Raw genomic sequence first — 20,829 nt, 5'->3', positions numbered from 1 at the left:
TCTCTTTTCAAGCAGATGATGGGAGTCCAAGTATTAAGGTGACATGTGTTGCCCGTGCCCCCCTCCCCCCCCCGTGTTCTTATTCATTTACCCCTCATGTTGTTCCAGCATATTGTGGGGGCACCAATGTTAAGGACGGGTGCGTTGCCCTCTCCCAGCCTCCCCCCTCGGGTCAGAGCTTCAAGTGCGCCCATCCCCCAGTCGGTGCGTACCCACCCCATTCCTAATGGATGTGTATGCCCATCCCCTCCCCCCACCCGCCCGACACCCACCCGAAGAAGGTGATTCCTCTGTGTCCACTTAGGTGTCCATGGGTTCGTACCCATTTGCTGGTGAGCGCGAGCACGTGGTGCTCGTGTGTCCATTCTTGGGATACTTGGCTTACTGGAACGGGTTCCAGCTCTGGCCAGGAGAACCACGAGAGGTGCCCCCTCACCGCTGCTCCTCATAGCCGAATAGCACTCCGTGGTGTCCACGCGCCACATTTTATTTACCCACTCGTGGGTCGATGGGCACTCGGGTGGCTTCCAGGTCTTTGCGATTGTGACTTGTGCCCTGACACTAACCCTAACCCTTACCCAGCCCGTCTCCTCCACGGCCCCTGCCTGACTGACTCCTTCCCGCCCGGCCTATCACCTGTCACCGTCCTCTGCCCCTGCCTGACACGCTCCTCCCCGCCCGGGCCGTCACCGTCCTCGGCCCCTGCCTGACGGGGCTCCTCCGTGGCCTGGGCCTTCCAAGGGCTTGGTGTGGACGCTGGTTCCAGGACGCCCTCCCAGGAACCCGGTAGCAGGGCGGCCGCAGCGTCTCGCGCAACCCAACCGTCCGCCGGCTGGCCGCCGTCGCTAAGTGGCCTGCGGGGGACGTGCTCCCGCTGTGCCGTGGGGGCCCAGCCTGGTGTCTTCTCTGAGGCCCCGCGGCTGCCGCTCCCCGCAAGGGGATAGCCGCGGAGGTGGGGACCGCCTCCTCATGGGGACGTACACCCAGCTCTCCACGTCGGATTCCGGGGCTCTCTGTCCTGCCAGAAGGCCCAGCCGGCCTGCGGGTCCTCAGAGTGGCAAAAACATCCGAAAACTGAGATTGAGGGTCCGGTGGGTGTCTGCACTTTTGTGCTGGGCACCCCAGGGAGGCCCGTGGGCTGGCTGGACAACGCGGTCTGCTGGGCTGGGGGGGGGTTTGGAGGAGCAACTGATGCCCTTTGCACTTTGGGTAGCAAGTGTCTGAGGTGTCTCTGGGCCCTGTGCCATGTGGGGGCGGGGGCGGGGGCGGGGTGGGAGGAGGAGGAGGAGGAGGAGGAGGAGGAGGAGGTGGGAAGGGCCCGGGCCTGCAGTCGTGTTCCCCGGGGTGGCACAGCATGTGGCTTCTTCCACAGGCTGCTTGGCCTGGGCTCCCTGCACCTGGGCCTTTGGAGGACTGGCCCTGTGCTTCTTGCCAACACTTCCTGCAGGGACCCAGAGCTGGGAGGTTGCATCTCTCAGCCCTGGGTCGGGCAGAGCCCCAGCGGGCCATGCCCACAACCTCTCTCAGCAGGGGTCCCCCAGAAGGCTCCTTTGGGACCAGGATTCTCTTGCGGGTGACTCTTTAAGGTCTGGCCCCTGGATGGAGGGGCACCAGGAGTAGAGGAGCAGGAAGGGGAAGGGGGTGGCCATGCGAGGGGACACTTTCAGGCCAAGTCCCAGCTTCAGTCTGATCCTCCTGGGAACCCCGGGGTGGACATCACACCTCCTGGTTGCCCCGCTCTGAGACAAGGAGCCGGGCTTCGCATTCCCACAGCAGCCAGTCGTGGGCTGAGGACACCTGGGGCGTTGGGAACTCCCTGGCTTCTCCTTGGTTTAACATCTGGAGCTGCTTGTGAATTGTGCCGCCACACACACCCGAGTGCAGGTGTCTTCTGCACAGACTGCGGGCCTCCCTCTTCTGAATGCCGCTAGCTCGCGACCCACCCACGGGTGAACCTGGTCAGGGTACTTTCTCTCAGGGGCAGACTCTGATCCGGGCGGGCTACCGGTGTCTCTGTTTGCTCCTTTCTTTCTTCCACTTCGGGAAAGGCTTCCTTACTGGGTGTGGAAATCTCCTATGCCTTTCCTCGCCTATTCTGTCAGCTCTAAAATTCTCTTTCGGTTGCCACCCTCACAGATGGATTAGGAAACTCTTTGCGGTGCACTCATTAGTGAAATGACCTCAATGACGCTGGAATCCAATATCTAATCGCCAATTTTTAGCGAGTCCACACGCCAGGGTGGTCGGGGTCCAATGCAGCCCCGGCCAGGCCCAGGCCCCTTGGACTGGGCCACAGGAGGACACAGAGGAGGGTCCCGGTCCCCACGGTAGGTAGAGGTGCGGGCAGTTCTCCAAGGGCTTGGGTGTTTTCCAGAGGGAGGAGATGGAGGGGACTGATTTCTTCAGCGCCCCACAAACCACGCCACCCCACCCCACCCATGGGACACATCCCGAGAGAGAGAGAGAGACGCCCCATACACTGGCTCCCCTCCCCCGTGCGCTGTGCCCCAGCCCTGGCCCGGGGGAATAGGCGGCCGCCGGGCCACAGGGTGGGGGGCGCAGCTGAAAGGGGTTGTGGGGGAGGGCCGCCCCTGGCTGGGGTCAAAGGGCGAGCGCCCCGCCCCTCCCGCCCGTGCGCAGTCAGCGGCCCCGGCGCGCTGGGGGTGGGGGGCGGGGAGGTGAAGGAGGCCAGGCGAGGAGAGGAGGGGGGCTGGAAGGGCTCCACCTTGGCGGGTCCAGCCGTGGAGGCGCATCTTGTGTGAGTGTGAGTGAGTGAGTGCGTGTGAGTGTGAGTGTGTGTGTATACAGAGACAGCCCCCAACCCCGGCCCGCCGCTCCCTGCCCGCCCCGCCCGTCACCCCCGTCCCTCGGAGCCCGCGGGACCCGGCCGGCGAACTCAACAGGCCCGACCCGGCGCGGGGCCTGGGGCGGGAGGAGGCGGCGGGGAAGCGCAGAGAGGCTCGGCTTCTTGAGCGGGGCAGGGGCGCCCTCCGCCGTCCACGGCCACACCACCCCGAACGCGCCCGATCCCGTCTGGTCTCGGAAGCTAAGCAGGGTCGGGCCTGGTTAGAACTTGGATGGGAGACCGCCCGGGAATACCGGGTGCCGTAGGCTTCTTCTTTTTTTTTTTGCCTCTGGTTCTGTCGCGTTTCTGGGAGTGCGGGGGCGGCCCGGGGTGGGGGTGACCCCCACCCTCAGCGCCCGCCGCGGTGCCTGGCGCCCCAGCCCGCACCGTGGGGCCTCCTCTTGTCCCGAGCCGTGACACCGCCGCCACGCGGCAGCATGCGTGGCTTCTGGACTGTCAGGTCTCAGACCAAAGGTCTGCTCTGTGGGAGCCGACACGCTGGAGGAAACCTTGAGAGTCTGAGAGGGGAGGGAGTTCCAGAAGAAGGCCAGGATGTCATTTTGAGGGAGTATGTGACCAGAACTCCTCCCGTTGCTTTTGGGGTTCTATGGGCTACACGTAGGAATCTTTGGTGGTGGCACCTGATGTTCGGGGATCCGGAGTCACACCCAGACCTGCTCCACAGGCCTCCTTTTACTTTTCTCTTCGGATTCATTTTTTTTTTTTTTTTTTTTGAGACAGAGTCTCGGTTTGTTGCCCAGGCTAGAGTGAGTGCCGTGGCGTCAGCCTAGCTCACAGCAACTTCAAACTCCTGGGCTCGAGTGATCCTTCTGCCTCAGCCTCCCGGGTAGCTGGGACTGCAGGCATGCGCCACCATGCCCCGCTAATTTTTTATATATATATCAGTTGGCCAATTAATTTCTTTCTATTTATAGTAGAGACGGGGTCTCGCTCTTGCTCAGGCTGGTTTTGAACTCCTGACCTTGAGCAATCCGCCCGCCTCGGCCTCCCAAGAGCTAGGATTACAGGCGTGAGCCACAGCGCCCGGCCGGATTCATTATTTTTAAAAAGTGTCTCTTATCTCTATTATTGCATTTTCTTTTCTCTCTCTTTTCAAGCAGATGATGGGAGTCCAAGTATTAAGGTGACATGTGTTGCCCGTGCCCCCCTCCCCCCCCCGTGTTCTTATTCATTTACCCCTCATGTTGTTCCAGCATATTGTGGGGGCACCAATGTTAAGGACGGGTGCGTTGCCCTCTCCCAGCCTCCCCCCTCGGGTCAGAGCTTCAAGTGCGCCCATCCCCCAGTCGGTGCGTACCCACCCCATTCCTAATGGATGTGTATGCCCATCCCCTCCCCCCACCCGCCCGACACCCACCCGAAGAAGGTGATTCCTCTGTGTCCACTTAGGTGTCCATGGGTTCGTACCCATTTGCTGGTGAGCGCGAGCACGTGGTGCTCGTGTGTCCATTCTTGGGATACTTGGCTTACTGGAACGGGTTCCAGCTCTGGCCAGGAGAACCACGAGAGGTGCCCCCTCACCGCTGCTCCTCATAGCCGAATAGCACTCCGTGGTGTCCACGCGCCACATTTTATTTACCCACTCGTGGGTCGATGGGCACTCGGGTGGCTTCCAGGTCTTTGCGATTGTGACTTGTGCCCTGACACTAACCCTAACCCTTACCCAGCCCGTCTCCTCCACGGCCCCTGCCTGACTGACTCCTTCCCGCCCGGCCTATCACCTGTCACCGTCCTCTGCCCCTGCCTGACACGCTCCTCCCCGCCCGGGCCGTCACCGTCCTCGGCCCCTGCCTGACGGGGCTCCTCCGTGGCCTGGGCCTTCCAAGGGCTTGGTGTGGACGCTGGTTCCAGGACGCCCTCCCAGGAACCCGGTAGCAGGGCGGCCGCAGCGTCTCGCGCAACCCAACCGTCCGCCGGCTGGCCGCCGTCGCTAAGTGGCCTGCGGGGGACGTGCTCCCGCTGTGCCGTGGGGGCCCAGCCTGGTGTCTTCTCTGAGGCCCCGCGGCTGCCGCTCCCCGCAAGGGGATAGCCGCGGAGGTGGGGACCGCCTCCTCATGGGGACGTACACCCAGCTCTCCACGTCGGATTCCGGGGCTCTCTGTCCTGCCAGAAGGCCCAGCCGGCCTGCGGGTCCTCAGAGTGGCAAAAACATCCGAAAACTGAGATTGAGGGTCCGGTGGGTGTCTGCACTTTTGTGCTGGGCACCCCAGGGAGGCCCGTGGGCTGGCTGGACAACGCGGTCTGCTGGGCTGGGGGGGGGTTTGGAGGAGCAACTGATGCCCTTTGCACTTTGGGTAGCAAGTGTCTGAGGTGTCTCTGGGCCCTGTGCCATGTGGGGGCGGGGGCGGGGGCGGGGTGGGAGGAGGAGGAGGAGGAGGAGGAGGAGGAGGAGGTGGGAAGGGCCCGGGCCTGCAGTCGTGTTCCCCGGGGTGGCACAGCATGTGGCTTCTTCCACAGGCTGCTTGGCCTGGGCTCCCTGCACCTGGGCCTTTGGAGGACTGGCCCTGTGCTTGCCAACACTTCCTGCAGGGACCCAGAGCTGGGAGGTTGCATCTCTCAGCCCTGGGTCGGGCAGAGCCCCAGCGGGCCATGCCCACAACCTCTCTCAGCAGGGGTCCCCCAGAAGGCTCCTTTGGGACCAGGATTCTCTTGCGGGTGACTCTTTAAGGTCTGGCCCCTGGATGGAGGGGCACCAGGAGTAGAGGAGCAGGAAGGGGAAGGGGGTGGCCATGCGAGGGGACACTTTCAGGCCAAGTCCCAGCTTCAGTCTGATCCTCCTGGGAACCCCGGGGTGGACATCACACCTCCTGGTTGCCCCGCTCTGAGACAAGGAGCCGGGCTTCGCATTCCCACAGCAGCCAGTCGTGGGCTGAGGACACCTGGGGCGTTGGGAACTCCCTGGCTTCTCCTTGGTTTAACATCTGGAGCTGCTTGTGAATTGTGCCGCCACACACACCCGAGTGCAGGTGTCTTCTGCACAGACTGCGGGCCTCCCTCTTCTGAATGCCGCTAGCTCGCGACCCACCCACGGGTGAACCTGGTCAGGGTACTTTCTCTCAGGGGCAGACTCTGATCCGGGCGGGCTACCGGTGTCTCTGTTTGCTCCTTTCTTTCTTCCACTTCGGGAAAGGCTTCCTTACTGGGTGTGGAAATCTCCTATGCCTTTCCTCGCCTATTCTGTCAGCTCTAAAATTCTCTTTCGGTTGCCACCCTCACAGATGGATTAGGAAACTCTTTGCGGTGCACTCATTAGTGAAATGACCTCAATGACGCTGGAATCCAATATCTAATCGCCAATTTTTAGCGAGTCCACACGCCAGGGTGGTCGGGGTCCAATGCAGCCCCGGCCAGGCCCAGGCCCCTTGGACTGGGCCACAGGAGGACACAGAGGAGGGTCCCGGTCCCCACGGTAGGTAGAGGTGCGGGCAGTTCTCCAAGGGCTTGGGTGTTTTCCAGAGGGAGGAGATGGAGGGGACTGATTTCTTCAGCGCCCCACAAACCACGCCACCCCACCCCACCCATGGGACACATCCCGAGAGAGAGAGAGAGACGCCCCATACACTGGCTCCCCTCCCCCGTGCGCTGTGCCCCAGCCCTGGCCCGGGGGAATAGGCGGCCGCCGGGCCACAGGGTGGGGGGCGCAGCTGAAAGGGGTTGTGGGGGAGGGCCGCCCCTGGCTGGGGTCAAAGGGCGAGCGCCCCGCCCCTCCCGCCCGTGCGCAGTCAGCGGCCCCGGCGCGCTGGGGGTGGGGGGCGGGGAGGTGAAGGAGGCCAGGCGAGGAGAGGAGGGGGGCTGGAAGGGCTCCACCTTGGCGGGTCCAGCCGTGGAGGCGCATCTTGTGTGAGTGTGAGTGAGTGAGTGCGTGTGAGTGTGAGTGTGTGTGTATACAGAGACAGCCCCCAACCCCGGCCCGCCGCTCCCTGCCCGCCCCGCCCGTCACCCCCGTCCCTCGGAGCCCGCGGGACCCGGCCGGCGAACTCAACAGGCCCGACCCGGCGCGGGGCCTGGGGCGGGAGGAGGCGGCGGGGAAGCGCAGAGAGGCTCGGCTTCTTGAGCGGGGCAGGGGCGCCCTCCGCCGTCCACGGCCACACCACCCCGAACGCGCCCGATCCCGTCTGGTCTCGGAAGCTAAGCAGGGTCGGGCCTGGTTAGAACTTGGATGGGAGACCGCCCGGGAATACCGGGTGCCGTAGGCTTCTTCTTTTTTTTTTTGCCTCTGGTTCTGTCGCGTTTCTGGGAGTGCGGGGGCGGCCCGGGGTGGGGGTGACCCCCACCCTCAGCGCCCGCCGCGGTGCCTGGCGCCCCAGCCCGCACCGTGGGGCCTCCTCTTGTCCCGAGCCGTGACACCGCCGCCACGCGGCAGCATGCGTGGCTTCTGGACTGTCAGGTCTCAGACCAAAGGTCTGCTCTGTGGGAGCCGACACGCTGGAGGAAACCTTGAGAGTCTGAGAGGGGAGGGAGTTCCAGAAGAAGGCCAGGATGTCATTTTGAGGGAGTATGTGACCAGAACTCCTCCCGTTGCTTTTGGGGTTCTATGGGCTACACGTAGGAATCTTTGGTGGTGGCACCTGATGTTCGGGGATCCGGAGTCACACCCAGACCTGCTCCACAGGCCTCCTTTTACTTTTCTCTTCGGATTCATTTTTTTTTTTTTTTTTTGAGACAGAGTCTCGGTTTGTTGCCCAGGCTAGAGTGAGTGCCGTGGCGTCAGCCTAGCTCACAGCAACTTCAAACTCCTGGGCTCGAGTGATCCTTCTGCCTCAGCCTCCCGGGTAGCTGGGACTGCAGGCATGCGCCACCATGCCCCGCTAATTTTTTATATATATATCAGTTGGCCAATTAATTTCTTTCTATTTATAGTAGAGACGGGGTCTCGCTCTTGCTCAGGCTGGTTTTGAACTCCTGACCTTGAGCAATCCGCCCGCCTCGGCCTCCCAAGAGCTAGGATTACAGGCGTGAGCCACAGCGCCCGGCCGGATTCATTATTTTTAAAAAGTGTCTCTTATCTCTATTATTGCATTTTCTTTTCTCTCTCTTTTCAAGCAGATGATGGGAGTCCAAGTATTAAGGTGACATGTGTTGCCCGTGCCCCCCTCCCCCCCCCGTGTTCTTATTCATTTACCCCTCATGTTGTTCCAGCATATTGTGGGGGCACCAATGTTAAGGACGGGTGCGTTGCCCTCTCCCAGCCTCCCCCCTCGGGTCAGAGCTTCAAGTGCGCCCATCCCCCAGTCGGTGCGTACCCACCCCATTCCTAATGGATGTGTATGCCCATCCCCTCCCCCCACCCGCCCGACACCCACCCGAAGAAGGTGATTCCTCTGTGTCCACTTAGGTGTCCATGGGTTCGTACCCATTTGCTGGTGAGCGCGAGCACGTGGTGCTCGTGTGTCCATTCTTGGGATACTTGGCTTACTGGAACGGGTTCCAGCTCTGGCCAGGAGAACCACGAGAGGTGCCCCCTCACCGCTGCTCCTCATAGCCGAATAGCACTCCGTGGTGTCCACGCGCCACATTTTATTTACCCACTCGTGGGTCGATGGGCACTCGGGTGGCTTCCAGGTCTTTGCGATTGTGACTTGTGCCCTGACACTAACCCTAACCCTTACCCAGCCCGTCTCCTCCACGGCCCCTGCCTGACTGACTCCTTCCCGCCCGGCCTATCACCTGTCACCGTCCTCTGCCCCTGCCTGACACGCTCCTCCCCGCCCGGGCCGTCACCGTCCTCGGCCCCTGCCTGACGGGGCTCCTCCGTGGCCTGGGCCTTCCAAGGGCTTGGTGTGGACGCTGGTTCCAGGACGCCCTCCCAGGAACCCGGTAGCAGGGCGGCCGCAGCGTCTCGCGCAACCCAACCGTCCGCCGGCTGGCCGCCGTCGCTAAGTGGCCTGCGGGGGACGTGCTCCCGCTGTGCCGTGGGGGCCCAGCCTGGTGTCTTCTCTGAGGCCCCGCGGCTGCCGCTCCCCGCAAGGGGATAGCCGCGGAGGTGGGGACCGCCTCCTCATGGGGACGTACACCCAGCTCTCCACGTCGGATTCCGGGGCTCTCTGTCCTGCCAGAAGGCCCAGCCGGCCTGCGGGTCCTCAGAGTGGCAAAAACATCCGAAAACTGAGATTGAGGGTCCGGTGGGTGTCTGCACTTTTGTGCTGGGCACCCCAGGGAGGCCCGGGGGCTGGCTGGACAACGCGGTCTGCTGGGCTGGGGGGGGGTTTGGAGGAGCAACTGATGCCCTTTGCACTTTGGGTAGCAAGTGTCTGAGGTGTCTCTGGGCCCTGTGCCATGTGGGGGCGGGGGCGGGGGCGGGGTGGGAGGAGGAGGAGGAGGAGGAGGAGGAGGAGGAGGTGGGAAGGGCCCGGGCCTGCAGTCGTGTTCCCCGGGGTGGCACAGCATGTGGCTTCTTCCACAGGCTGCTTGGCCTGGGCTCCCTGCACCTGGGCCTTTGGAGGACTGGCCCTGTGCTTGCCAACACTTCCTGCAGGGACCCAGAGCTGGGAGGTTGCATCTCTCAGCCCTGGGTCGGGCAGAGCCCCAGCGGGCCATGCCCACAACCTCTCTCAGCAGGGGTCCCCCAGAAGGCTCCTTTGGGACCAGGATTCTCTTGCGGGTGACTCTTTAAGGTCTGGCCCCTGGATGGAGGGGCACCAGGAGTAGAGGAGCAGGAAGGGGAAGGGGGTGGCCATGCGAGGGGACACTTTCAGGCCAAGTCCCAGCTTCAGTCTGATCCTCCTGGGAACCCCGGGGTGGACATCACACCTCCTGGTTGCCCCGCTCTGAGACAAGGAGCCGGGCTTCGCATTCCCACAGCAGCCAGTCGTGGGCTGAGGACACCTGGGGCGTTGGGAACTCCCTGGCTTCTCCTTGGTTTAACATCTGGAGCTGCTTGTGAATTGTGCCGCCACACACACCCGAGTGCAGGTGTCTTCTGCACAGACTGCGGGCCTCGCTCTTCTGAATGCCGCTAGCTCGCGACCCACCCACGGGTGAACCTGGTCAGGGTACTTTCTCTCAGGGGCAGACTCTGATCCGGGCGGGCTACCGGTGTCTCTGTTTGCTCCTTTCTTTCTTCCACTTCGGGAAAGGCTTCCTTACTGGGTGTGGAAATCTCCTATGCCTTTCCTCGCCTATTCTGTCAGCTCTAAAATTCTCTTTCGGTTGCCACCCTCACAGATGGATTAGGAAACTCTTTGCGGTGCACTCATTAGTGAAATGACCTCAATGACGCTGGAATCCAATATCTAATCGCCAATTTTTAGCGAGTCCACACGCCAGGGTGGTCGGGGTCCAATGCAGCCCCGGCCAGGCCCAGGCCCCTTGGACTGGGCCACAGGAGGACACAGAGGAGGGTCCCGGCCCCCACGGTAGGTAGAGGTGCGGGCAGTTCTCCAAGGGCTTGGGTGTTTTCCAGAGGGAGGAGATGGAGGGGACTGATTTCTTCAGCGCCCCACAAACCACGCCACCCCACCCCACCCATGGGACACATCCCGAGAGAGAGAGAGAGAGAGAGAGAGAGAGAGAGACGCCCCATACACTGGCTCCCCTCCCCCGTGCGCTGTGCCCCAGCCCTGGCCCGGGGGAATAGGCGGCCGCCGGGCCACAGGGTGGGGGGCGCAGCTGAAAGGGGTTGTGGGGGAGGGCCGCCCCTGGCTGGGGTCAAAGGGCGAGCGCCCCGCCCCTCCCGCCCGTGCGCAGTCAGCGGCCCCGGCGCGCTGGGGGTGGGGGGCGGGGAGGTGAAGGAGGCCAGGCGAGGAGAGGAGGGGGGCTGGAAGGGCTCCACCTTGGCGGGTCCAGCCGTGGAGGCGCATCTTGTGTGAGTGTGAGTGAGTGAGTGCGTGTGAGTGTGAGTGTGTGTGTATACAGAGACAGCCCCCAACCCCGGCCCGCCGCTCCCTGCCCGCCCCGCCCGTCACCCCCGTCCCTCGGAGCCCGCGGGACCCGGCCGGCGAACTCAACAGGCCCGACCCGGCGCGGGGCCTGGGGCGGGAGGAGGCGGCGGGGAAGCGCAGAGAGGCTCGGCTTCTTGAGCGGGGCAGGGGCGCCCTCCGCCGTCCACGGCCACACCACCCCGAACGCGCCCGATCCCGTCTGGTCTCGGAAGCTAAGCAGGGTCGGGCCTGGTTAGAACTTGGATGGGAGACCGCCCGGGAATACCGGGTGCCGTAGGCTTCTTCTTTTTTTTTTTGCCTCTGGTTCTGTCGCGTTTCTGGGAGTGCGGGGGCGGCCCGGGGTGGGGGTGACCCCCACCCTCAGCGCCCGCCGCGGTGCCTGGCGCCCCAGCCCGCACCGTGGGGCCTCCTCTTGTCCCGAGCCGTGACACCGCCGCCACGCGGCAGCATGCGTGGCTTCTGGACTGTCAGGTCTCAGACCAAAGGTCTGCTCTGTGGGAGCCGACACGCTGGAGGAAACCTTGAGAGTCTGAGAGGGGAGGGAGTTCCAGAAGAAGGCCAGGATGTCATTTTGAGGGAGTATGTGACCAGAACTCCTCCCGTTGCTTTTGGGGTTCTATGGGCTACACGTAGGAATCTTTGGTGGTGGCACCTGATGTTCGGGGATCCGGAGTCACACCCAGACCTGCTCCACAGGCCTCCTTTTACTTTTCTCTTCGGATTCATTTTTTTTTTTTTTTTTTTGAGACAGAGTCTCGGTTTGTTGCCCAGGCTAGAGTGAGTGCCGTGGCGTCAGCCTAGCTCACAGCAACTTCAAACTCCTGGGCTCGAGTGATCCTTCTGCCTCAGCCTCCCGGGTAGCTGGGACTGCAGGCATGCGCCACCATGCCCCGCTAATTTTTTATATATATATCAGTTGGCCAATTAATTTCTTTCTATTTATAGTAGAGACGGGGTCTCGCTCTTGCTCAGGCTGGTTTTGAACTCCTGACCTTGAGCAATCCGCCCGCCTCGGCCTCCCAAGAGCTAGGATTACAGGCGTGAGCCACAGCGCCCGGCCGGATTCATTATTTTTAAAAAGTGTCTCTTATCTCTATTATTGCATTTTCTTTTCTCTCTCTTTTCAAGCAGATGATGGGAGTCCAAGTATTAAGGTGACATGTGTTGCCCGTGCCCCCCTCCCCCCCCCCGTGTTCTTATTCATTTACCCCTCATGTTGTTCCAGCATATTGTGGGGGCACCAATGTTAAGGACGGGTGCGTTGCCCTCTCCCAGCCTCCCCCCTCGGGTCAGAGCTTCAAGTGCGCCCATCCCCCAGTCGGTGCGTACCCACCCCATTCCTAATGGATGTGTATGCCCATCCCCTCCCCCCACCCGCCCGACACCCACCCGAAGAAGGTGATTCCTCTGTGTCCACTTAGGTGTCCATGGGTTCGTACCCATTTGCTGGTGAGCGCGAGCACGTGGTGCTCGTGTGTCCATTCTTGGGATACTTGGCTTACTGGAACGGGTTCCAGCTCTGGCCAGGAGAACCACGAGAGGTGCCCCCTCACCGCTGCTCCTCATAGCCGAATAGCACTCCGTGGTGTCCACGCGCCACATTTTATTTACCCACTCGTGGGTCGATGGGCACTCGGGTGGCTTCCAGGTCTTTGCGATTGTGACTTGTGCCCTGACACTAACCCTAACCCTTACCCAGCCCGTCTCCTCCACGGCCCCTGCCTGACTGACTCCTTCCCGCCCGGCCTATCACCTGTCACCGTCCTCTGCCCCTGCCTGACACGCTCCTCCCCGCCCGGGCCGTCACCGTCCTCGGCCCCTGCCTGACGGGGCTCCTCCGTGGCCTGGGCCTTCCAAGGGCTTGGTGTGGACGCTGGTTCCAGGACGCCCTCCCAGGAACCCGGTAGCAGGGCGGCCGCAGCGTCTCGCGCAACCCAACCGTCCGCCGGCTGGCCGCCGTCGCTAAGTGGCCTGCGGGGGACGTGCTCCCGCTGTGCCGTGGGGGCCCAGCCTGGTGTCTTCTCTGAGGCCCCGCGGCTGCCGCTCCCCGCAAGGGGATAGCCGCGGAGGTGGGGACCGCCTCCTCATGGGGACGTACACCCAGCTCTCCACGTCGGATTCCGGGGCTCTCTGTCCTGCCAGAAGGCCCAGCCGGCCTGCGGGTCCTCAGAGTGGCAAAAACATCCGAAAACTGAGATTGAGGGTCCGGTGGGTGTCTGGACTTTTGTGCTGGGCACCCCAGGGAGGCCCGGGGGCTGGCTGGACAACGCGGTCTGCTGGGCTGGGGGGGGGTTTGGAGGAGCAACTGATGCCCTTTGCACTTTGGGTAGCAAGTGTCTGAGGTGTCTCTGGGCCCTGTGCCATGTGGGGGCGGGGGCGGGGGCGGGGTGGGAGGAGGAGGAGGAGGAGGAGGAGGAGGAGGAGGTGGGAAGGGCCCGGGCCTGCAGTCGTGTTCCCCGGGGTGGCACAGCATGTGGCTTCTTCCACAGGCTGCTTGGCCTGGGCTCCCTGCACCTGGGCCTTTGGAGGACTGGCCCTGTGCTTGCCAACACTTCCTGCAGGGACCCAGAGCTGGGAGGTTGCATCTCTCAGCCCTGGGTCGGGCAGAGCCCCAGCGGGCCATGCCCACAACCTCTCTCAGCAGGGGTCCCCCAGAAGGCTCCTTTGGGACCAGGATTCTCTTGCGGGTGACTCTTTAAGGTCTGGCCCCTGGATGGAGGGGCACCAGGAGTAGAGGAGCAGGAAGGGGAAGGGGGTGGCCATGCGAGGGGACACTTTCAGGCCAAGTCCCAGCTTCAGTCTGATCCTCCTGGGAACCCCGGGGTGGACATCACACCTCCTGGTTGCCCCGCTCTGAGACAAGGAGCCGGGCTTCGCATTCCCACAGCAGCCAGTCGTGGGCTGAGGACACCTGGGGCGTTGGGAACTCCCTGGCTTCTCCTTGGTTTAACATCTGGAGCTGCTTGTGAATTGTGCCGCCACACACACCCGAGTGCAGGTGTCTTCTGCACAGACTGCGGGCCTCCCTCTTCTGAATGCCGCTAGCTCGCGACCCACCCACGGGTGAACCTGGTCAGGGTACTTTCTCTCAGGGGCAGACTCTGATCCGGGCGGGCTACCGGTGTCTCTGTTTGCTCCTTTCTTTCTTCCACTTCGGGAAAGGCTTCCTTACTGGGTGTGGAAATCTCCTATGCCTTTCCTCGCCTATTCTGTCAGCTCTAAAATTCTCTTTCGGTTGCCACCCTCACAGATGGATTAGGAAACTCTTTGCGGTGCACTCATTAGTGAAATGACCTCAATGACGCTGGAATCCAATATCTAATCGCCAATTTTTAGCGAGTCCACACGCCAGGGTGGTCGGGGTCCAATGCAGCCCCGGCCAGGCCCAGGCCCCTTGGACTGGGCCACAGGAGGACACAGAGGAGGGTCCCGGTCCCCACGGTAGGTAGAGGTGCGGGCAGTTCTCCAAGGGCTTGGGTGTTTTCCAGAGGGAGGAGATGGAGGGGACTGATTTCTTCAGCGCCCCACAAACCACGCCACCCCACCCCACCCATGGGACACATCCCGAGAGAGAGAGAGAGACGCCCCATACACTGGCTCCCCTCCCCCGTGCGCTGTGCCCCAGCCCTGGCCCGGGGGAATAGGCGGCCGCCGGGCCACAGGGTGGGGGGCGCAGCTGAAAGGGGTTGTGGGGGAGGGCCGCCCCTGGCTGGGGTCAAAGGGCGAGCGCCCCGCCCCTCCCGCCCGTGCGCAGTCAGCGGCCCCGGCGCGCTGGGGGTGGGGGGCGGGGAGGTGAAGGAGGCCAGGCGAGGAGAGGAGGGGGGCTGGAAGGGCTCCACCTTGGCGGGTCCAGCCGTGGAGGCGCATCTTGTGTGAGTGTGAGTGAGTGAGTGCGTGTGAGTGTGAGTGTGTGTGTATACAGAGACAGCCCCCAACCCCGGCCCGCCGCTCCCTGCCCGCCCCGCCCGTCACCCCCGTCCCTCGGAGCCCGCGGGACCCGGCCGGCGAACTCAACAGGCCCGACCCGGCGCGGGGCCTGGGGCGGGAGGAGGCGGCGGGGAAGCGCAGAGAGGCTCGGCTTCTTGAGCGGGGCAGGGGCGCCCTCCGCCGTCCACGGCCACACCACCCCGAACGCGCCCGATCCCGTCTGGTCTCGGAAGCTAAGCAGGGTCGGGCCTGGTTAGAACTTGGATGGGAGACCGCCCGGGAATACCGGGTGCCGTAGGCTTCTTCTTTTTTTTTTTGCCTCTGGTTCTGTCGCGTTTCTGGGAGTGCGGGGGCGGCCCGGGGTGGGGGTGACCCCCACCCTCAGCGCCCGCCGCGGTGCCTGGCGCCCCAGCCCGCACCGTGGGGCCTCCTCTTGTCCCGAGCCGTGACACCGCCGCCACGCGGCAGCATGCGTGGCTTCTGGACTGTCAGGTCTCAGACCAAAGGTCTGCTCTGTGGGAGCCGACACGCTGGAGGAAACCTTGAGAGTCTGAGAGGGGAGGGAGTTCCAGAAGAAGGCCAGGATGTCATTTTGAGGGAGTATGTGACCAGAACTCCTCCCGTTGCTTTTGGGGTTCTATGGGCTACACGTAGGAATCTTTGGTGGTGGCACCTGATGTTCGGGGATCCGGAGTCACACCCAGACCTGCTCCACAGGCCTCCTTTTACTTTTCTCTTCGGATTCATTTTTTTTTTTTTTTTTTTGAGACAGAGTCTCGGTTTGTTGCCCAGGCTAGAGTGAGTGCCGTGGCGTCAGCCTAGCTCACAGCAACTTCAAACTCCTGGGCTCGAGTGATCCTTCTGCCTCAGCCTCCCGGGTAGCTGGGACTGCAGGCATGCGCCACCATGCCCCGCTAATTTTTTATATATATATCAGTTGGCCAATTAATTTCTTTCTATTTATAGTAGAGACGGGGTCTCGCTCTTGCTCAGGCTGGTTTTGAACTCCTGACCTTGAGCAATCCGCCCGCCTCGGCCTCCCAAGAGCTAGGATTACAGGCGTGAGCCACAGCGCCCGGCCGGATTCATTATTTTTAAAAAGTGTCTCTTATCTCTATTATTGCATTTTCTTTTCTCTCTCTTTTCAAGCAGATGATGGGAGTCCAAGTATTAAGGTGACATGTGTTGCCCGTGCCCCCCTCCCCCCCCCGTGTTCTTATTCATTTACCCCTCATGTTGTTCCAGCATATTGTGGGGGCACCAATGTTAAGGACGGGTGCGTTGCCCTCTCCCAGCCTCCCCCCTCGGGTCAGAGCTTCAAGTGCGCCCATCCCCCAGTCGGTGCGTACCCACCCCATTCCTAATGGATGTGTATGCCCATCCCCTCCCCCCACCCGCCCGACACCCACCCGAAGAAGGTGATTCCTCTGTGTCCACTTAGGTGTCCATGGGTTCGTACCCATTTGCTGGTGAGCGCGAGCACGTGGTGCTCGTGTGTCCATTCTTGGGATACTTGGCTTACTGGAACGGGTTCCAGCTCTGGCCAGGAGAACCACGAGAGGTGCCCCCTCACCGCTGCTCCTCATAGCCGAATAGCACTCCGTGGTGTCCACGCGCCACATTTTATTTACCCACTCGTGGGTCGATGGGCACTCGGGTGGCTTCCAGGTCTTTGCGATTGTGACTTGTGCCCTGACACTAACCCTAACCCTTACCCAGCCCGTCTCCTCCACGGCCCCTGCCTGACTGACTCCTTCCCGCCCGGCCTATCACCTGTCACCGTCCTCTGCCCCTGCCTGACACGCTCCTCCCCGCCCGGGCCGTCACCGTCCTCGGCCCCTGCCTGACGGGGCTCCTCCGTGGCCTGGGCCTTCCAAGGGCTTGGTGTGGACGCTGGTTCCAGGACGCCCTCCCAGGAACCCGGTAGCAGGGCGGCCGCAGCGTCTCGCGCAACCCAACCGTCCGCCGGCTGGCCGCCGTCGCTAAGTGGCCTGCGGGGGACGTGCTCCCGCTGTGCCGTGGGGGCCCAGCCTGGTGTCTTCTCTGAGGCCCCGCGGCTGCCGCTCCCCGCAAGGGGATAGCCGCGGAGGTGGGGACCGCCTCCTCATGGGGACGTACACCCAGCTCTCCACGTCGGATTCCGGGGCTCTCTGTCCTGCCAGAAGGCCCAGCCGGCCTGCGGGTCCTCAGAGTGGCAAAAACATCCGAAAACTGAGATTGAGGGTCCGGTGGGTGTCTGCACTTTTGTGCTGGGCACCCCAGGGAGGCCCGGGGGCTGGCTGGACAACGCGGTCTGCTGGGCTGGGGGGGGGTTTGGAGGAGCAACTGATGCCCTTTGCACTTTGGGTAGCAAGTGTCTGAGGTGTCTCTGGGCCCTGTGCCATGTGGGGGCGGGGGCGGGGGCGGGGTGGGAGGAGGAGGAGGAGGAGGAGGAGGAGGAGGAGGTGGGAAGGGCCCGGGCCTGCAGTCGTGTTCCCCGGGGTGGCACAGCATGTGGCTTCTTCCACAGGCTGCTTGGCCTGGGCTCCCTGCACCTGGGCCTTTGGAGGACTGGCCCTGTGCTTGCCAACACTTCCTGCAGGGACCCAGAGCTGGGAGGTTGCATCTCTCAGCCCTGGGTCGGGCAGAGCCCCAGCGGGCCATGCCCACAACCTCTCTCAGCAGGGGTCCCCCAGAAGGCTCCTTTGGGACCAGGATTCTCTTGCGGGTGACTCTTTAAGGTCTGGCCCCTGGATGGAGGGGCACCAGGAGTAGAGGAGCAGGAAGGGGAAGGGGGTGGCCATGCGAGGGGACACTTTCAGGCCAAGTCCCAGCTTCAGTCTGATCCTCCTGGGAACCCCGGGGTGGACATCACACCTCCTGGTTGCCCCGCTCTGAGACAAGGAGCCGGGCTTCGCATTCCCACAGCAGCCAGTCGTGGGCTGAGGACACCTGGGGCGTTGGGAACTCCCTGGCTTCTCCTTGGTTTAACATCTGGAGCTGCTTGTGAATTGTGCCGCCACACACACCCGAGTGCAGGTGTCTTCTGCACAGACTGCGGGCCTCGCTCTTCTGAATGCCGCTAGCTCGCGACCCACCCACGGGTGAACCTGGTCAGGGTACTTTCTCTCAGGGGCAGACTCTGATCCGGGCGGGCTACCGGTGTCTCTGTTTGCTCCTTTCTTTCTTCCACTTCGGGAAAGGCTTCCTTACTGGGTGTGGAAATCTCCTATGCCTTTCCTCGCCTATTCTGTCAGCTCTAAAATTCTCTTTCGGTTGCCACCCTCACAGATGGATTAGGAAACTCTTTGCGGTGCACTCATTAGTGAAATGACCTCAATGACGCTGGAATCCAATATCTAATCGCCAATTTTTAGCGAGTCCACACGCCAGGGTGGTCGGGGTCCAATGCAGCCCCGGCCAGGCCCAGGCCCCTTGGACTGGGCCACAGGAGGACACAGAGGAGGGTCCCGGCCCCCACGGTAGGTAGAGGTGCGGGCAGTTCTCCAAGGGCTTGGGTGTTTTCCAGAGGGAGGAGATGGAGGGGACTGATTTCTTCAGCGCCCCACAAACCACGCCACCCCACCCCACCCATGGGACACATCCCGAGAGAGAGAGAGAGAGAGAGAGAGACGCCCCATACACTGGCTCCCCTCCCCCGTGCGCTGTGCCCCAGCCCTGGCCCGGGGGAATAGGCGGCCGCCGGGCCACAGGGTGGGGGGCGCAGCTGAAAGGGGTTGTGGGGGAGGGCCGCCCCTGGCTGGGGTCAAAGGGCGAGCGCCCCGCCCCTCCCGCCCGTGCGCAGTCAGCGGCCCCGGCGCGCTGGGGGTGGGGGGCGGGGAGGTGAAGGAGGCCAGGCGAGGAGAGGAGGGGGGCTGGAAGGGCTCCACCTTGGCGGGTCCAGCCGTGGAGGCGCATCTTGTGTGAGTGTGAGTGAGTGAGTGCGTGTGAGTGTGAGTGTGTGTGTATACAGAGACAGCCCCCAACCCCGGCCCGCCGCTCCCTGCCCGCCCCGCCCGTCACCCCCGTCCCTCGGAGCCCGCGGGACCCGGCCGGCGAACTCAACAGGCCCGACCCGGCGCGGGGCCTGGGGCGGGAGGAGGCGGCGGGGAAGCGCAGAGAGGCTCGGCTTCTTGAGCGGGGCAGGGGCGCCCTCCGCCGTCCACGGCCACACCACCCCGAACGCGCCCGATCCCGTCTGGTCTCGGAAGCTAAGCAGGGTCGGGCCTGGTTAGAACTTGGATGGGAGACCGCCCGGGAATACCGGGTGCCGTAGGCTTCTTCTTTTTTTTTTTGCCTCTGGTTCTGTCGCGTTTCTGGGAGTGCGGGGGCGGCCCGGGGTGGGGGTGACCCCCACCCTCAGCGCCCGCCGCGGTGCCTGGCGCCCCAGCCCGCACCGTGGGGCCTCCTCTTGTCCCGAGCCGTGACACCGCCGCCACGCGGCAGCATGCGTGGCTTCTGGACTGTCAGGTCTCAGACCAAAGGTCTGCTCTGTGGGAGCCGACACGCTGGAGGAAACCTTGAGAGTCTGAGAGGGGAGGGAGTTCCAGAAGAAGGCCAGGATGTCATTTTGAGGGAGTATGTGACCAGAACTCCTCCCGTTGCTTTTGGGGTTCTATGGGCTACACGTAGGAATCTTTGGTGGTGGCACCTGATGTTCGGGGATCCGGAGTCACACCCAGACCTGCTCCACAGGCCTCCTTTTACTTTTCTCTTCGGATTCATTTTTTTTTTTTTTTTTTTTGAGACAGAGTCTCGGTTTGTTGCCCAGGCTAGAGTGAGTGCCGTGGCGTCAGCCTAGCTCACAGCAACTTCAAACTCCTGGGCTCGAGTGATCCTTCTGCCTCAGCCTCCCGGGTAGCTGGGACTGCAGGCATGCGCCACCATGCCCCGCTAATTTTTTATATATATATCAGTTGGCCAATTAATTTCTTTCTATTTATAGTAGAGACGGGGTCTCGCTCTTGCTCAGGCTGGTTTTGAACTCCTGACCTTGAGCAATCCGCCCGCCTCGGCCTCCCAAGAGCTAGGATTACAGGCGTGAGCCACAGCGCCCGGCCGGATTCATTATTTTTAAAAAGTGTCTCTTATCTCTATTATTGCATTTTCTTTTCTCTCTCTTTTCAAGCAGATGATGGGAGTCCAAGTATTAAGGTGACATGTGTTGCCCGTGCCCCCCTCCCCCCCCCGTGTTCTTATTCATTTACCCCTCATGTTGTTCCAGCATATTGTGGGGGCACCAATGTTAAGGACGGGTGCGTTGCCCTCTCCCAGCCTCCCCCCTCGGGTCAGAGCTTCAAGTGCGCCCATCCCCCAGTCGGTGCGTACCCACCCCATTCCTAATGGATGTGTATGCCCATCCCCTCCCCCCACCCGCCCGACACCCACCCGAAGAAGGTGATTCCTCTGTGTCCACTTAGGTGTCCATGGGTTCGTACCCATTTGCTGGTGAGCGCGAGCACGTGGTGCTCGTGTGTCCATTCTTGGGATACTTGGCTTACTGGAACGGGTTCCAGCTCTGGCCAGGAGAACCACGAGAGGTGCCCCCTCACCGCTGCTCCTCATAGCCGAATAGCACTCCGTGGTGTCCACGCGCCACATTTTATTTACCCACTCGTGGGTCGATGGGCACTCGGGTGGCTTCCAGGTCTTTGCGATTGTGACTTGTGCCCTGACACTAACCCTAACCCTTACCCAGCCCGTCTCCTCCACGGCCCCTGCCTGACTGACTCCTTCCCGCCCGGCCTATCACCTGTCACCGTCCTCTGCCCCTGCCTGACACGCTCCTCCCCGCCCGGGCCGTCACCGTCCTCGGCCCCTGCCTGACGGGGCTCCTCCGTGGCCTGGGCCTTCCAAGGGCTTGGTGTGGACGCTGGTTCCAGGACGCCCTCCCAGGAACCCGGTAGCAGGGCGGCCGCAGCGTCTCGCGCAACCCAACCGTCCGCCGGCTGGCCGCCGTCGCTAAGTGGCCTGCGGGGGACGTGCTCCCGCTGTGCCGTGGGGGCCCAGCCTGGTGTCTTCTCTGAGGCCCCGCGGCTGCCGCTCCCCGCAAGGGGATAGCCGCGGAGGTGGGGACCGCCTCCTCATGGGGACGTACACCCAGCTCTCCACGTCGGATTCCGGGGCTCTCTGTCCTGCCAGAAGGCCCAGCCGGCCTGCGGGTCCTCAGAGTGGCAA

General features: G+C 62.8%; 5 pseudogenes; all 5 read left to right on the top strand.

Annotated features, from left to right (window-relative positions):
• Window positions 1-2,995: 2,995 nt before the first annotated feature.
• Window positions 2,996-3,114, top strand: LOC142868816 (uncharacterized; annotated as a pseudogene).
• Window positions 3,115-6,943: 3,829 nt separating this feature from the next.
• LOC142868815 (uncharacterized) lies at window positions 6,944-7,062 on the top strand (annotated as a pseudogene).
• Window positions 7,063-10,907: 3,845 nt separating this feature from the next.
• On the top strand, window positions 10,908-11,026 carry LOC142868813 (uncharacterized; annotated as a pseudogene).
• Window positions 11,027-14,855: 3,829 nt separating this feature from the next.
• Window positions 14,856-14,974, top strand: LOC142868812 (uncharacterized; annotated as a pseudogene).
• A 3,838-nt stretch (window positions 14,975-18,812) lies between these two features.
• On the top strand, window positions 18,813-18,931 carry LOC142868811 (uncharacterized; annotated as a pseudogene).
• The last annotated feature ends 1,898 nt before the right edge of the window (window positions 18,932-20,829 follow it).

This window comes from Microcebus murinus, unplaced genomic scaffold, assembly GCF_040939455.1.
Source record: "Microcebus murinus isolate Inina unplaced genomic scaffold, M.murinus_Inina_mat1.0 scaf043_hap2_Mmur4.0, whole genome shotgun sequence".
Lineage (NCBI taxonomy): Eukaryota > Metazoa > Chordata > Mammalia > Primates > Cheirogaleidae > Microcebus > Microcebus murinus.
The sequence above is the reverse complement of the archived record's forward strand: the minus strand, read 5'-3'. Positions and strand labels throughout refer to the sequence as shown.